This window comes from Saccopteryx leptura, chromosome 4, assembly GCF_036850995.1.
Source record: "Saccopteryx leptura isolate mSacLep1 chromosome 4, mSacLep1_pri_phased_curated, whole genome shotgun sequence".
NCBI classification, from domain to species: domain Eukaryota; kingdom Metazoa; phylum Chordata; class Mammalia; order Chiroptera; family Emballonuridae; genus Saccopteryx; species Saccopteryx leptura.
The window spans coordinates 157,739,269-157,757,124 of NC_089506.1; the positions used below are offsets into that span (position 1 = coordinate 157,739,269).

The 17,856-nt window shown below is 38.5% G+C and overlaps 1 pseudogene; it reads left to right on the forward strand.

The window, feature by feature from the left end:
• Nucleotides 1-370: 370 nt before the first annotated feature.
• Nucleotides 371-899, forward strand: LOC136404485 (sugar transporter SWEET1 pseudogene; annotated as a pseudogene).
• The last annotated feature ends 16,957 nt before the right edge of the window (nucleotides 900-17,856 follow it).

Sequence of the window (17,856 nt, forward strand, 5' to 3'; positions counted from 1 at the left end):
AATACTTGATATTTTTTATAAGCATGAGTGAAGAAAGGGGACCCAGAACCCCACGCACCCACCCACCCTACGCCTGCATCAGCAGACTTGGAGGCACGCAGAGGATGGATGCCAGCGGCCTGGCCCCACTCCTTTCCGAGTTTGCGTGCTCCTTGCCCTCCGCAGCTCCCCAATGTCCTGCGAGAGCAGGGCTGGACCTGCCAGGGCAGGATCAGGAAGTCAGGAAAGGGCCCCAGTGGAACAGAGTCGTGGCCGCAGCCCCAGGCTCTGTCTGCAACCTGGTGTCAAAGAGGAATCAGGTTGAGGGGACCGGATACTAGGACAAGGTTGGTCACTTGACCTTCAGAAGCTCAGACCTCCAGCATAGCATATGCAGATGACCCTGAAAGTGGACAATGCCCAGTTCCTGCCCTTTCTCACCACAGACTTGGTCAGCCACCTGAGCTGGCGGATATGGAACCCTAATGTCACCAATGCAGTGGTTGCTGTGCTTCAGTCCCTATGTATCTTGTATCTGCACTGCTGCCCTCAAAGCCTGCTGTGTCCACAGACTGTGACCCTGCTGGGGGTCCTTCTCCTGGGTTTTGGCTACTTTTGGCTCCTGGTGCCCAGCATTGAGGCATCAGCAGCTGGGTCTTTTCTGCAGTGTCTGCACCCTCAGGATGTACATCTCACCATTGGCTGATGTGGCCAAAGCTATTCAGACTAAATCAACCAAAAGTCATCCTCCCATTGCCACACTCCTCACCTCTGCCTCCTGGACTCTCTATGCGTTTCCACTTAGAACCTTACATCATGGGGCCCAACATTCCAGGAATGCTCACCAGCTCCATTGTCTCTGGCTTTTCTGGAAGTACCCGCAGGAGTAAGACAGGTACTATTAGCTCCTACAAACCTGAGTCAGTTCACCTGACCACGAAGCACCTTAACACCAACCTGTTACCAAAGAGGTTCGAGTCAACCTGTTTCAGCTATCCATGCTGACCAGCTCCACAGGTGTGGTGAGTTATGGTCAAGGAAAAGAGACAACCTTGAGAACCCGGAAACCAAAGAAAGAGCTTTCTTAGAAGATTAGGTGGGACCTGTGATATAGCAGTTAGCAATTATATTTCAGAGATAATATTTTTTTTTAATTTTTGAGATTAGGAGGTTGGGGTGAAATCTTTAGAATGTTCCTTAAATTAAACTGATCCCAATACCTGCCCATCAAGGCTCATTGTTTATTCAGTGATTTTCAACCTGCCTGCTTTGTTGAGGGGGTAGAGGTGCACTGCCAGACTCACAGTTATTCTAGGAGTGGGAACGTTGGACAGAAAAGGTGTCTAAAAGAACCAGAGCAACCTAGGAAATACCTAGGAAGGCCTTAAAAATATAGAGCTTCGATGGTATGAAGAAGAATGTAAGTTAGGCTTCAAGAAATACTTCCTGACAGAATTAGAAGTACCAGAAAAAGAGGGACACCAGCAGGACACAAAGATCAAGGCTCAGATAACCCCAGGAAGGTGGCCTGTCCGCATCCCATTTTTCAATGGCTGGTACACACAATCCCTGATTCTCATTCTTTAGAAAAGAAAAAGAGAAGTGAAGGAAGAAAGGAAGAAAGGAAGGAAGGAAGGAAGGAAGGAAGGAAGGAAGGAAGGAAGGAAGGAAGGAAGGAAGGAAAAAAGGAAGGAAGGAAGGAAAGAAGGAAGGAAGGAAGGAAGGAAGGAAGGAAGGAAGGAAGGAAGGAAGGAAGGAAGGAGGGAGGGAGGGAGGGAGGGAGGGAGGGAGGGAGGGAGGGAAGGAAGGAGGAAGAGAAAGAGAGAAAAAGAAAGAAAGAAAAAAGAAAGAAAGAGAGAGAGAAAAGAAAGAAAGAAAGAAAGAAAGAAAGAAAGAAAGAAAAGAAAGAAAGAAAGAAAGAAAGAAAGAAAGAAAGAAAGAAAGAAAGAAAGAAAGAAAGAAAGAAAGAAAGAAAGAAAGAAAGAAAGAAAGAAAAAGAAAGGGACTCAGAGAAAGAATTGAAGTCTAGTTCTTTAGAAAGCAAGGGTGATGGGGATCTAGAATTCAAGGAGTGGGTTTGGTATTATATAGGAGCACAAAGTTTTCTTCAGATGTAACAAGAAGATAGGAAAATTAGTAGTGAAAATGAAAATTTCACATCTGGTTTTGATAAGGTTATTAGCAGGAGTGGAGCTAAGAAAATGGTAAGAAATTCTTTTAAAAATGAAGATGGTATAAAATTATAATTTGAGTCATTAAAGAAGAAAAAATAAAAAAGGGATATGGGATTGCTCAGTGCTCAGGAGATAAAGTATTTATTCAAAGTTATTGTTCATAATTTGTAAGGAAAACCAAGTATATGATTACTACTTAGTACCTCAGAATACTTTAGGCCACAACTAAGACAAAATATGAAATCAACTTAACCAGTAAGGGAGATTTATTTTCTCAAGTAAAAATAAATAAATAAATAAATAAATAAATAAATAAATAAACCTACTATTGCATTGTTATAGAGTTGGTTATGTCAATGTTTCACAGTAATCCAAATTTATGAAACTTTCTTGTGGCTCTTCTTAAAATGCTAGCCTTTTCTATGACTAGCTCTTCTTATGTCTGCAAAATAGCTACTACAGTTTTTGGAGCCAGGTATAGGCATCCAGTTAAAAAAAGATAGACCACAACACCACTATCTTTTTGTTAAGTGTAAAAAAACTGTTTTTGGATGCTACTGAGAAAACTTTCATTGACCAAAAATCTGTCATACTTTCATGCTTAAATGCCTTCCCAGCAAGGAGAATGGGAAAATATGATTGGCGTAGTCTAATCAGAATCTATATTTGGGGTTGAATCAGCCTCCCCTATATTACCTGGAAATGAAGAATAGTATGACTATAATAATAATAATAATAATAATAATAATAATAATAATAATAGATACATTTCAACTCTTACAGAGTTGAAATCACTCTTGAAATGCAGTTATGATTTGGGAGGTATCACAGTTAATAATGGTGGGAAATAAATATATAATTTATGAGCAAATACTAAAAAAGATATATAGTATATAATATATAAAATATATGAAAATATTTTATCTGCAGACATAAAAATATAGTATATAAAAAAGTTACCTTGGACTTAATTGACCTATTCTGTAGTTTGTCACCAATACAATGCCTTTAAAACAGAAAGCCCTCATCCAAATTTTTTATTAAAAAGAATTAGAGATAGAATATTTAATGTGATAGATATCAGGAAAGAATCTTTAATAAGCTGTGTTCCTTAGTGAAGATCATATTTTGTTTTCTGTTTATTTCTTTATTTTGTCTTAGCAGTTTTTGGTACTTAGCATACCCCTTGTACAGTGAATGCCTATGTATATTAGCTGAGGCGACATGAAAACCTGCCAAAGTGATTGTCCAAGTCAGACTACATTACAGCTGTGTTTAACTCTCGAGGTTGGCTGACCAACACGCTTTAGGTTTATGTTCTCATGGTTAGCAGCCTTGTTTTATGCAAAAATATCTTTTGGCTGAGCATCAGAGTTTATAAGCATAGCTGCCCCACACACACCTGGAGGTTTACTTTTCTTTATTTTTATCTAAAAACCTTTTGTATTTAAAGCTTACGGAAAACTCAAGCTCGTTGGGTACGCCATCTCTTATTTATATCAGTTAAATTCTAAGCCAAGATGCATTAATTATTTATGAACTTTGGGTTTTACAAATGCTTCACTTTGAACAAAAATATTTATTTCTTCTCCCACTGTCCTTAGACTTAAAAAGTATAAGTGAATGGCACAGGAAAAAATAAAGCAAGAATAAATCTAAAACCAAGAAATTTTTAAATTATTAGTTTCATAAAAAATATTTAATAAATAACAAAATATATTAAATAAAGGATGGGTTTTCTGAATTCATCCTTGCCATTTTTCATGTTTATGTAATTTATTTTACTACTTTTTACTGTTGGAATTTCAATTACTTCTATTCAATTCATCAATGATTTAATGATCACTTATTGCATGAAGAACAGTATGATGATGCATTGGGAAATAAAAGTTGCAGTTACTTGTTCAGCCATCAAATTTATATATAATACTTTAAAAGCAATGGAATCCAGTAAGTTTTAGTTGCATAAGCCCTGTACATTTTGTTTCAAATATCTTTTTGAGACATAGTTTGCAACAAATTTCTAAAACTAATTCTTTTTTGATACTTCTCTCCATTGCTCTCATTTACCTCATTATTGTCCTTCGAGTTTTGTAAGGAATGTATGTTAGCAAATTTCTCTCTACTAATTTTTTTATTAATTTGTTTCTTGCTTTTATATTCATTAATTTTTTTCATATCATCACCAACTCAGTACACTTTACACATTTCAATAATGTGCGACCTGTCAATTTATTAATGGAGCCACTAAGATGTTAACAAATTATTTACTGCTTTGCTTGAAAGAGCCCAAGATTTTTGGCCCTTGGGGCATAATGGAAAATCCATCTGTTTGTCAAACATAAGCCAGTTGAAGCAGTATACTCAAAATCTCAGATTTCAATCCAGATTTATTCAATCAAACCTTATTTTCAATCATTAATTTCTGATTTTTTAAATAAAGAATGATAAAATAAATATACTTTATATAGTCTCTGGATAAATCTCAGTATTCAGGAGAGATTATACAATACTTGACATTAGATTAAATACACTAGTAACTGCTTTTACTTCTACACATACATAAAGATAGTCTATGGAAGGAAAAAGCAATATCACAGGCTAAAAAAAAATACATAAGCAGGAAATATTTTGAAAATAACAACAGGAATGAAGCCCTATGACCGAAGTGATGCTTAACTTGCAAGTACGTGTTGAGTCTAAAGTTTCAACCCTTGCATTTGAACAGAGACAGCATAGCTAGCTACACAAATGTAAATGGCAAAGTTGTTCCCACTTTTAGTAGAAATATATTGCTTGTATGTGATAAAGGGAGTAAAAGGAAACAGCAGTACAACTTGGATCCTGGTCAAGCCATATACTAGTTTTTTATTTATTTACTTTTTTAGATTTTATTTATTCATTTTTATTAGAGAGAGAGAGAGGGAGAGATAGAGAGAGAACAGGGGGAGGAGCAGGAAGCATCAACTCCCATATGTGCCTTGACCAGGCAAGCCCAGAGCTTTGAACCAGCGACCTCAGCATTCCAGGTCGATGCCCCATCCACTGTGCCACCACAGGTCAGGCCGCCATATACTAGTTTTAAGACAGGGATACTGTACTGTCATCCAGTGTTCTGAATACTTTTGGATGATCTATTTTTGAGCTATGGATCCCTGGGGCTTGGGCTGAGATGACCTCAGAAAATACTGCACAGAGAGGAGTAATATAGTGGGGGAAAGGAAACAGTGCAAGCTGAATTTTCAACCTAAGATTTGCTGACATAGGTCCTAGCCGGTTGGCTCAGCAGTAGAGTGTGGGCTTGGCATGTGGAATTCCCATGTTCGATTCTTGGTCAGGACACACAGGAGAAGCCACCATCTGCTTCTCAGCCTCTCCCCCCATCTCTCCCTCTCTCTTTCTTTCTCTCCTACAGCCATGGCTCAAATGGTTTGACAAAGCTGGCACCGGGTGCTGAAGATGGCTCCATGGCCTTGCATCAGGCACTGAAATAGCTCAGTTGCCAAGCAACAGTTACGGCCCAGCCAGGCAGAACATTGCCTGGTAGGGGCTTGCTGTGTGAATCTCGATTGGGGTGCATGCAGAAGTCTGTGTCTGCCTCCCCGCCTCTCACTTAATAATAAAAATTTTAAAAAATTGCTTACATAAAGTACAAGAACTATTTTTTCTTTCTCACATAACAGTACAGGGTTGGAAATTTTAATTTGATGTTGGCTTAGTCTACATGTTCAATTACCTAGTTCTTCCATCTTTAGCTATTGGCTTCAAAAATTGTTCTATTCGACATTTTGAAGGCCACAGGGAAGTGGAAAGATCTTGGGAAAGCATGGTTGAGAGGTTTATGAATCAGATGGAGAAGTGGCCCATGTTGCTTTTACTCAAACTCTGTTAATGGATATCTCAAATGATAATGTGTATGTATTGGTGTGTATATTTTATCTAAAATATAAGGTTGCTAACTTCATAATATATTTTTAAGTTAATTCTCTCACTTCAGAAAACATGACAGGACAATGAGATTGGATTATGTGGGATAATAGACTCAAAGAATAACATTAAGCCCTGGCCGGTTTGCTCAGTACTAGACCATAGGCCCAGTATGTGGAAGTCCTGGGTTCTATTCCCAGTCAGGGCACAGAGGAGAAATGCCCATCTGCTTCTCCACCCTTCCCCCTCTCCTTTCTCTCTATCTATTATTTCCCTTCCCAAAGCCAAGGCTCCCGTGGAGCAAAGTAGGCCCGGGTGCTGAAGATAGCTCCATGGCCTCCGCTTCAGGTGCTAAAATAACTCCAGTTACAACAGAGCAATGGACCAGATGGGGGCAGAGCATCACCCCCTGGTGTGCATGCCAGGTGGACCCCGGTCGGGTGCATGAGAGAGTCTGTCTCTCTGCCTCCCCACTTCTCACTTCAGAAAAATACACACACACACACACACACACACACACACACACACACACAATAACATTAAATAGATTTGCAACAATCTCAACATATTTGGCAGTAAGGTTTAACAAAAGAGCTTTTAAACCAGTTATTATTTTAAATTCCAATGACATTACTTAAACTCTGTGCCTTCATTTTATTAAGTTGAAAAATTGAAAAGCTTTTATCTATACTTTTAGGTTGTTTAGGATGAGATAAAATTATATATAATTTTACATTTAACTAAATCTTTATTTACCTTCATCACCTCTCACCATGTGCTCCTGAAACTATTTCTTTCCTTTTCTTTGAGTGAGCAAATTTGGAATGAATGAATGAATGAACAAAGGCACAAACAAATGAACTATAAATCATTTAGAATAGGGGTCCCCAAACTTTTTACCAAGGGGGCCAGTTCACTGTCCCTCAGACCATTGGAGGGGTGGACTATAAAAAAAAACAATGAACAAATTCCTATGCACACTGCACATATCTTATTTTAAAGTAGAAAAACAAAACAGGAACAAATACAATATTTAAAATAAAGAACAAGTAAATTTAAATCAACAAACTGACCAGTATTTCAATGGAAACTATGGGCCTGCTTTTGGTTAATGAGATGTTCAATGTCCATTTTCATATTTGTCACTGCTAGCCGTAACAAGTGATATGATGCACTTCCGGAGCCGTGCTGCATGCATCCTGAGTCACCAGAAGTAGTACTGTAAGTGAGCGACACAGCGCTTTGCGATACATCTTGTGTTCCTCTCTCTGACCACCAATGAAAGTGTGGCGGGGGCTGGATAAATGGCCTCAGGGGGCTGCATGCGGCCCGCAGGCCCTAGTTTGGGGACCCTTGATTTACAAGGAAAAAATCTCAGATAATACCAAAAGGCAACAGATAAACTAAGAAAATCATTGCAATACAAGGGACAATATTAGAATTACTTTCCTTAGTATTCAAAATGTTTGTACAAATTAAAAATATACAAATAAATATTTAAGAAAATGAGCAAAAGATGTAAAAAGGTAATCAAAGACAATACAATGCATTTTGTCAATAAACATGGAAATATAGGAAAATTTAAATAAAAATTCAAATTGCTTATCAATTACTGTTGAATATCCCTCCAAAATGTCTCTCAAATTGGTCCTGTTAGTTCTGTTCACAATGTCAATAAAATAATTCATTCCACCTTTTTCTCTTTCCTGAGTTATTATAACAATAACCTCCTAATGATGTTTCTTTTTCTAGTCTGTAATTTGCGATCTAGGCTATTTTCCTATAGAATTTTATCATCTTACCAATTTACTTTAAAGTCTTTAATGGATACTTAGTAAAGATCATATAGAATTATTTCTCTGATATTATTGTTTACCACTATTATTTACCATTAATTCTACCACTACTTCCTATCCTTTTTTTTTAAAGTTACTCAAGCATGTCATGTCATCTCAGGCCTCTAATACTTCACATATGCTATACTCTACTTCAGGAATACTCTCCCTATGTTTGTTTAGCTAACTCTTAGTTCTCACATCACTTATTGTAGATATAAAGTCAGTGACCTTAAGCCCTTGGTTATGTGTTTTTCTTATGTGTTTCCAAAGCACCTATCAAAACAACCATTCTGTTGTAGTTAATTGATTACTTGTCATTTGCTTTAGTAAAGTATGAAAGCAGTGCTGCTCTGTGTTACATTTCCAACATTGAATAGTAATAAATATTTCTTTTAATTGTTGAATGGATGATAAATTAATGAATGAAATGTATAAGAGTAATTTAACATTTTAACCAATAGATATAGAATACCTTCTTGAATGTATAAAATATTTGCATATATCAGTTATACATCATGTCATAAAGGGAAACAATAAATTATACTAAGAAAATTATATGTGCTATATTTCATAACAAAATGCCATAAAAGATCATTAAAAATTAATTTTAAATTTCAAAAGGTATGAGTTTGACCAAAACTATACTCAAAATAATTTATAGCCTGACTGGGTGGTGGTGCCGTGGATAGAGCGTTGAACTGGGATGCGGAGGACCCAGGTTTGAAACCCTAGCTTGAGTGCGGGCTCATCTGGTTTGAGCAAAAGCTCACCAGCTTGGATCCAAGGTTGCTGGCTTGAGCAAGGAGTTACCCCATCTGCTGTAGCCTACGGTCAAGGCACATATGAGAAAGCAATCAATGAACAACTAAGGTGTCACAATGAAAAACTAATGATTGATGCTTCTCAATCTCTCTCCATTCCTGTCTGTCTGTCCCTATCTATCCCTCTCTCTGACTCTCTCTCTGTCACTAAAAGATAATAAAATTAAAAAAAAGAAAATAATTTATAGCCTTATTTTTTAACAACCAGACTAAAAAAAGGACTAACTGCAAAATAGCATTGGATTCCAAAAGCTTTATAAAAGAAGATACACACACACACAAAACTCCACTATCATAAATTTACATAGGAAATAAGAATTAGAAAAAATAAATTAATAACTTAATAGATAGAAAATATTATAATTTGTTAATAACTAACATATGGTCATCTAAAAATAAAATTAGAAAATGTTTTGACAATTTTAATCAATATATAGAAAATAAATACTTAATGTTAAGCACAAAATGGGGGACTACAATCCCAGGTAGACTAGAGATTAGAATTAAGAAAATGCTGTGTTTAATTCTGCATTAATAGTTTTGATTAAAATACATTGTTTATTTGAAACTTTTTGTTATATAAGCTAATAGATATTTTGAAGGTAAACTATGGGAGCCAAGATACTGGGAAGAAACTAGAGTCAGATAAATACTGTTTATGCTGAATTTCTGGTTCTACCTTTCCTTGTCATGTTGGGTATGGCATGGGAATAAACCAAAACTATTAACATAAACTGTAGTTTTAAGAATACACTCAAACTGTTTCAACAATTGTTGATAATACCCAAACAATTAGACCTCTGTAACTATATATTCCAAAAGACTTCTTGTACATTGGATATTTTTAATATAAAATTTTTGTGGTCCTATGACTAGGTATTTAAATATATAGCCCAAATTTACTGAAACTAAATAAGAGTATTTGTCCTGTGCCATCAGAAGAGAAAAAATTTAAAGCACCAGATACTATGTGGTTTCCCATGAAGTATGTAAGTAGGCATAAAGAGAAGTTATCAAATCTGGTCTCCATAAAAATAAACCTGTATAAATTTTTCTCCTAATGAGAAAGTAGAATTACCAGATAAGTAAAATCCAGAGTGTGGCCAAACTCCTAGCATTTGTGTTGTGTTTATAATTATTGAATGTAGAAAGAGGACTGGTGAAATGAGCACTCTGGAGAGTTAAAGGCTGAATTTGTGCTCATCTTTCCATGATTCCTTTTCCCCTTCTCCGACAGAACAGAAATAGCACACTTAATTCAGTAAATCTCTGATCTAAAACGGAAGTGATAGACAGACTTGTCCTTCCTATTTTCAGGGCCCTGGATAAGAACACCAGTGGAAACTCCTGGCCTCCTACCATTATTTTCCCACTCCCAGCCTCAACATTACTCAGTGACTCCAGTGAGGCTCTATACACAGGCTTGGGGCTTCTGAGGCAGGGAACACCTGGATTCACATTTTAGATAGAATGTGGTCTAGAAGAAATGCGGGGGTGAGGGCTCATTGGCCCCATACATTTTTTATTCCAAGGGCATGTGTGTAGCTTTAGAGGCAGTTTGTAAGACAGGGCCTTCCAAGGAAGTGATTATTACTTGAAAACTGAAAGGGATATAGACATTTGGCATAAGGTGGATTCAAGAGATTTCTAAGAAGATTCAGTTATTTGAGCAATGCTCTTTTACATCCCCAATAAAGTTTTTTTAATATAAAAATAATATTTTATGATGGATTAGTATAAATCATGAGCTGAAAGTGGTTTTCAAAAAATTAAATCATCGTCTGACCAGGCAGTGGCGCAGTGGATAGAGCGTTGGACTGGACTGGGATGCAGAGGACCCAGGTTGCCAGCTTGAGTGTGAGCTCATCTGGTTTGAGCAAAAAGCTCACCAGCTTGGACCCAAGGTCGCTAGCTCGAGCAAGGGGTTACTTGGTCTGCTGAAGACCCATGGTCAAGGCACATATGAGAAAGCTGTCAATGAACAACTAAGGTGTCATAACAAAAAACTGATGATTGATGCTTCTCATCTCTCTCTGTTCCTATCTCTCTGTCCCTATCTATTCCTCTCTCTGACTCTTTGTCTCTGTAAAAAACTAAATAAAAATAAAGACACGCTAAAAAAATAAAATGAAGTAGAATGTCTTCTTGGGCATCATCTTTGTAAAAATATAATAATTTATATAATGCAGTAAATACACTAATACACTAAAAGATATGATTGCATCAGAATTTGTCTACAATTTCAAAAAATAAATAAATAAATAAAAAGAAAAAAAAATTATCATCACTGACTAGAAGAACCTGAAAGGATTCAAATACTGTCAAATAAGATGAAATGTGGAAAAGGTGCATTTTGGATGGAAAACATTCTGAGTTTATATTTATAGATATTATTGTATTTTCACTTTATATGATGCACTTTTTTTTTTTTTTTTTTTTTTTTTTTGTATTTTTCTGAAGCTGGAAATGGGGAGAGACAGTCAGACAGACTCCCGCATGCGCCCAACCGGGATCCACCCGGCACGCCCACCAGGGGCGACGCTCTGCCCACCAGGGGGTGATGCTCGGCCCCTCTGGGGCGTCGCTCGGCCCCTCTGGGGCGTCGCTCTGCCTCGACCAGAGCCACTCTAGCGCCTGGGGCAGAGGCCAAGGAGCCATCCCCAGCGCCTGGGCCATCCTTGCTCCAATGGAGCCTTGGCTGCGGGAGGGGAAGAGAGAGACAGAGAGGAAGGAAGGGGTGGGGTGGAGAAGCAAATGGGCGCTTCTCCTATGTGCCCTGGCCGGGAATCGAACCCGGGTCCCCCGCACGCCAGGCCGACGCTCTACCGCTGAGCCAACAGGCCAGGGCCTAAGATGCACTTTTTTCCTCAAAAAAGTGGAGGGGAAAATGCTCATGCATCTTATGGAGCAAAAAATATGGTATTTTATTAAATATTTTAACACACCATTTGGTTCAGAATATTTTTTTCCTTATTTTCCTCCTTAAAATCCTAGATGTGTCTTATGGAGTGAAAAATACTTATGTTTCATGCCCCCATGAAGTTGTACAAGGTGATAGAGCTTAGGGAAGATGTCAAGTTTGAAGACGTACACTGCAGAGTCATCAGAAAATAGTCGTCCCTCGCTATATTGTGGTTTACTTTTCATGGTCTCATTGTATCGCGGATTTTAAAATTGTATACATCTAATTTTGTATTGTGGATTTTTTGCTATATCACGGAATTTTGCGATATATAGGTATATTTATATATTTATTATTTTAATTATTTTTTTCTGTAAAATAAGCATTTTCTAGAGTGAAGAAAGTATTTAAGAGCATAGAAAGTGTTTATAAGTGAGGAGCCCTGAGGAGCCACTGCGCCACCTCACCCGCAGGTGTTGTAAAGTACCAAAAGCTACAGAATCAATATTAATATTTTAAGAGGTTTGAAGAATATTTTATTAATTTGGGTTAAGGTGTGCAGAGAAATTTTGTGAATAATCTCTGTACTGTGTGATTGGCATAAAACCAAGATGGCCCCTGGCATTGTATTGTAAATGCAAAAGGAAGGAAAACATGGATTCCCTGACAATCCACCACACCTGTGGGGAAAGGGGTGAATGCTAGCCAGGTGCAGGAAGAGAAAAGCCAAAATAAACCTTTTCTTATAGTAATGAGCCATTTGCGGGCATTTGTCCCCACGGAAACTACCTCTCCCATGTGAATGCATGTAGTTAATGTGTGTGACTCTGGACAGAGAGATGGCGGATAAACATTAAAAAATATAGGAATGCCTTTTAATATGTAAACAGACATCTTTCTACCATTGTGTTGACTTGTAAATTTTGTTTTCTCCAAAATAATGTATGGCTTACAAATTAAACATAGTCTTATCATGTTAAAGGGCATATGACTATAACCAATAGTGGTAAAGGGCACCTAATTACAATTTTTGCTTCTGTACTTCCCGCTTGCAAAACTATAAAAACTAGGTAAAACAAAGGGCCAGCGTGCTCTCCCTCAGATCTCTGTCAGAGTTGCCGCCGCTTGGCCAAGCTAGACAATAAAGCTTTAGTGTGGAATCGACGGATTTTTTTCTTGTCTTCAATGTTTTGAGTCCCTCAGGATTAGGTTTAACAATAAGAGTGTGGGAAAGGTTAATAACAGTGTGAAAAAGATTTATATGAGTGTGGGGAGTGTTTATAAAGTCATATATATATATATATATATATATATATATATATATATATATATATAAAATGGAATAAATAAAAGAAATCTACTTCATGAATTTTCACCTATTGGGGTTCTGGAACCTAACCCCCGTGATAGACGAGGGACCACTATATATAATAGATGGAATCTAAAACCCTGAGACTTGAGGAGAACATTGAGGGATTAGAAAATAATAAAAGGAATCAAAAAGAAGCCCTAGTACTGAATTCTCAGTTATTCTAACATTAGAAAGACAGCAAAATGTTGTAAGGTATAAAAAAACTGAAAATTGATATTGATATTCTGGGAGGAAAGGTCAGGCTTTCCTGTCCTGTCCCTCCTTTAGGGAGGGGAAGGAGAAGAATATAAAAGTTTCTGGCTTGCAAGACCAATGGGTCATAAGTTTTAAATCTAAAATAAAGGTTAACCTAGAAACTTCTCTTTCAATATGAGGCAGAATTTACATACCACCTTGCATTGATTTTAGGTCCTCCCTGTTGGGCAGATAAAATATATTATGCTCACTTTGTTAAAGATGGCGCTGCCCATGTGAAAGCCTGTCGCCCAAGTGATATTAATGTGTGTTGGGGCCGAGCTGTGGGCAGGCAGGATCCTTATAGCCTGGGGCTTGGTTTTAGGACTAAGCTTTTCCCACCCTTTTTGATGTGGGGTGGTACAATCCCATCATGCCTCAGATAAGTGACTTTGTATTAGAGACTTCCTTATTTTGTATATTAGATTAAAAGGTTTTGATTTCTGCACTATAAAGTGGGGCAGACTGGGAGCTTGCTCTCTCAGTTCCTGAGATTAGCATTAGAGCAGAGAGCAGGTTGGAGAGCACAGTAAGGCCACGTGGAGGAGAGGAGAGGTAGCCAAGATGGCGGAGTACTGAAAGTGAAGCCATTTTGTGCAGAGTTTGTGTAGGGAGGAGGAAGGAGATGGGGAACAGAGGTGAATAAGTCTGGTGAGCTAGAAACCTTTGATTCTAGGAAATTTGGATAAGTCAGTAGCTTTGTGAGCGCTAAATGAGTGGATTTTGGAGCCCAGTGTGTGTTTTTACTTGCCCATCGGGTGCAAGCTAGGATTAAAGGTGATGGATGGCCCACCAGTTCTTGGCTCCATAGTTTTATTACCATCTGTCTGAATTCAATGCAAACCTGTATGGGCCAGGTGGCTGTAATGGTGGCCATGACAACTGGCTTTACACTTCCCCTCCCTGGAATCTTGAGGGTAAAATACCTCTAGGCTAGTAAGGGAAGATGAACCCTGAAATATTTGTAAACATCTTTGATTGTGTTACCTTAAAAGTCTTAATGTTCCTGTGTATCCCCTAAACAAATGTTGCCAGCTTGTACCATGATGTCATGCTCTCTCCCACCTGTGTGTAATCAAGGGTATAGAAGCAGCCCCTGAACTATTTTTGGGAGTGCATGATTTGGGCTTGCAGGTTCCTCGTGTCAGCCATATGCAGCTGACATATTAATAAATCTCCTCCTCTAATAAAACTCTTCAAAATTTATCTGGACTGGGTGTCTCTACATAAACTCAATGAAATGAGGTACAGTGCCTTTCAGAATCTGGGGTGTGGTACTTTAAAACAAAAGAAGCTCATAAAGGAGATGGAAAAAAAGTAGAGTAAGAGAATTAGAAATAATATCAGTATAGTTTGGAGTCTTGGATGTTGAAGGGAGAAAGTGTTAGGAGGGGATTAGTAAAAGATAAAGGAGGTCAAATATATCATGACTACAAAAAGATTTGACTTTGAGTAGTGTAAACACAATGCAATGTTCAGATGATGCATCATAAAATGTATACTTAAAACCCATATAATTTTATTAATCAATGTCACCCCAATACATTTAATACCAAAAGTGTTAGAAGGGAGTGAGAAACTTCAATGCTTTGGAATAAAATATAAGGACAGAAAGCATTCATTAGATATGCTAACCTTGAGATGACCTGAGTAGGAACACTTAGTACAGACATAAGGGAAGAAAATTCTAAATTAAATAATAAAGGCAATACTGTTTGAGGACTTGGATTTGAGTTTGGAATAACCTGTATTATTGGCAAAATATTCAGAGTTTTCCCTTTCAAATCCTTCTGTAACAGGCCTATGCCATAGATATCAGACAGCCGTTGATTTGTTTTATTAAATGAAATGTGAGTGCAATTGAAGCATACTATTTCTAAGCAGAACCATTAAGAGTTATTCAATGTGATTTTTCTCATGGCCCCTTTTCACTGGCTCTAACTTAACATGTTGTATATGGCTACTCCATCACCCTGGGTCTTAGAGGGAAAGAAAGACAACCTAAGATGGATGTATAACATTAGACTTCAGGATAAAATACTGAAAGATAATTTTAAGAGAATACTGTTAATTTTATCTTGATTTAAACTTGATGATGTGTAATCATCATGCAGCCACTTCCTATAGAGAAAAAGTAAATGTGTAACATCAGATGTAAATGCAATCTGTGACTATGTAGAGTCATATTTCTACTGGAAAACTGGCTTAACAAAGATAATAATATATGTTAAAATAAAATTATATACAGTAGACAGATAGATTTAGAAATCCAACATAATTTAATTTATTCTTAAAGAATTTTGTGACATAATGCAAAAAATAGATTCATCTATTTTTCTAACCTATTCTGTGTAAATTGGTTGTTTCATAACTACTTGGTTTCCAGGAACTAACAACAATGAAGCTGTTAAAACACTAGGACAGGCCCTGGCCAGTTGGCTCAGTGGTAGAGCGTTGGCCTGGCGTGCAGAAGTCCCAGGTTCGATTCCCGGCCAGAGCACACAGGAGAAGCGCCCATCTGCTTCTCCACCCCTCCCCCTCTCCTTCCTCTCTGTCTCTCTCTTCCCCTCCCGCAGCCAAGGCTCCATTGGAGCAAGGATGGCCCGGGCGCTGGGGATGGCTCCTTGGCCTCTGCCCCAGGCGCTGGAGTGGCTCTGGTCGCAACAGAGCGGCGCCACAGAGGGGCAGAGCATCGCCCCCTGGTGGACAGAGCGCCGCCCCCCTGGTGGGCGTGCCGGGTGGATCCCGGTTGGGCGCATGCGGGAGTCTGTCTGACTGTCTCTCCCCGTTTCCAGCTTCAGAAAAATAAATTAAAAAACAAACAAACAAACAAACAAAAATAAAACACTAGGACATTATCAAATTTTGCTTCTTACATTATTGAGTTATATGTAAAATGAAATATATGTAAATAAGTCTAAATAGCAACTTATTTTTAAGGTAAGCATAGATTTCTCATTTCTTTAGTTTTTATGCTCATGTGAAATAGCAATGCTGATCACTAAAGCATTATTAGTAATGAAGCTATTGAAAAAATAAGTTTGTAAAATGTACTTTTTTAGGTTTAATCACTTATATTTTCCATTGGCCTGGGCAGTGCCATGTGTGTTTAGTCTGTGAAAGGCTGTGGTGTTTGCCCTCAGGGCAGCAGATTGCAAATTGTGGATTACCTTCCTGTTTAGAAGGGGCCATTGTATTGCTAATATTTTCTGGAGAAGGGATTTTTCTCCAGCCTGGGTTTTGCAGGAAGAGAAGGATTGCAGATGTGGATCCAGACAGAGCTGAGGGGCTTTGGGAGCCCTACTGAGGCTGGTGGGGGCCTTTGATACCAGAAGGAACCAGAGATTTTCAGGTTGTAAAACTGGAGAATGCATCAGGGCTTTGGGAGCCCTGAATGAGAGGAAAGTGGTGTCCCCTGACTGTTTACTCATCCACCTGAGACTTTAATAAATGGAATGGCCCACGCCTGACCAGGAGGTGGTGCAGTGGATAGAACATTGGACTGGGGTGAGGAGGACCCAAGTTCGAGACCCTGAGGTCACTAGCTTGAGCACAGGCTCATCGGGTTTGAGCAAAGCCTACCAGCTTGGACCCAAGGTCGCTGTCTTAAGCATAGGTCTGCTGAAGGCCCAAGGTGAAGGCACATATAAGAAAGCAATCAATGAACAACTACGGTGTCGCAATGAAAAACTGATGATTGATGCTTTTCATCTCTCTCTGTTCCTGTCTATCTGTCCCTATCTCTCTCTCTCTCTCTCTCTCTGACTCTCTCTCTCTGTCTCTGTAAAAAAAAGAAATGGAATGGCCTGCTGTTGGTCAAATAAGTTTTTAGATATGATATATATGTTTGCTCACTTATAGTTTGCATTGAATGTGGGGGGACAGGCTGTAAGCAGGCAGGATTCTTATAGCCTGAGGCTTAGTTTTAGGACTAAGCCTTTCCCACCCTTTTTGATGTAGGGTGGTGCACTCTCATGAATAATCCCATTATGTCTCAGATAAGTGACTTTGTATCAGAGACTTCCTTGTTTGTATATTGGATTAAAGGTTTTGATTTCTATACTATACAGTGGGGCAGACCAGGAACTTGCTCTCTCGGTTCCTGAGATTAGCATTAGAGGAGAGAGCAGAGAAGGGCCACGTGGAGGAGAGGAGAGGCAACCAAGATGGTGGAGTGCTGAAGTAGAAGCCAGTTTGTGCAGAGTTTGTGCAGAGAGAAGGAGATGGGAACAAAGTGAATAAGTCTGGTGAGCTAGAAACCTTAGATTCCAGGAAACTCGGATAACTTTGAGAGCACCGAATGAGTGGGTTTTGGAGCCCAGTGTGTGTTTTTACTTGCTCACCGGGTGCAAGCTAGGATTAAAAATGATGGCTCACCAGTTTTTGGCTCCATTGTTTCATTACTGTTGGTCAAATAAGTTTGTAAATATGGTATATATGTTTGCTTGCTTGTGATTTATATTGGGTGTGGGGGACAGGTTGTAAGCAGGCCAGGTCGTTGTAGCCTAAGGCTTAGTTTTAAGACTAAGCTTTTCCCCACACCCTTGACTGATTGCATGATATGGGTGGTGCACTCTCATGAGGAATCCAATTAAGCCTCAGATAAGTG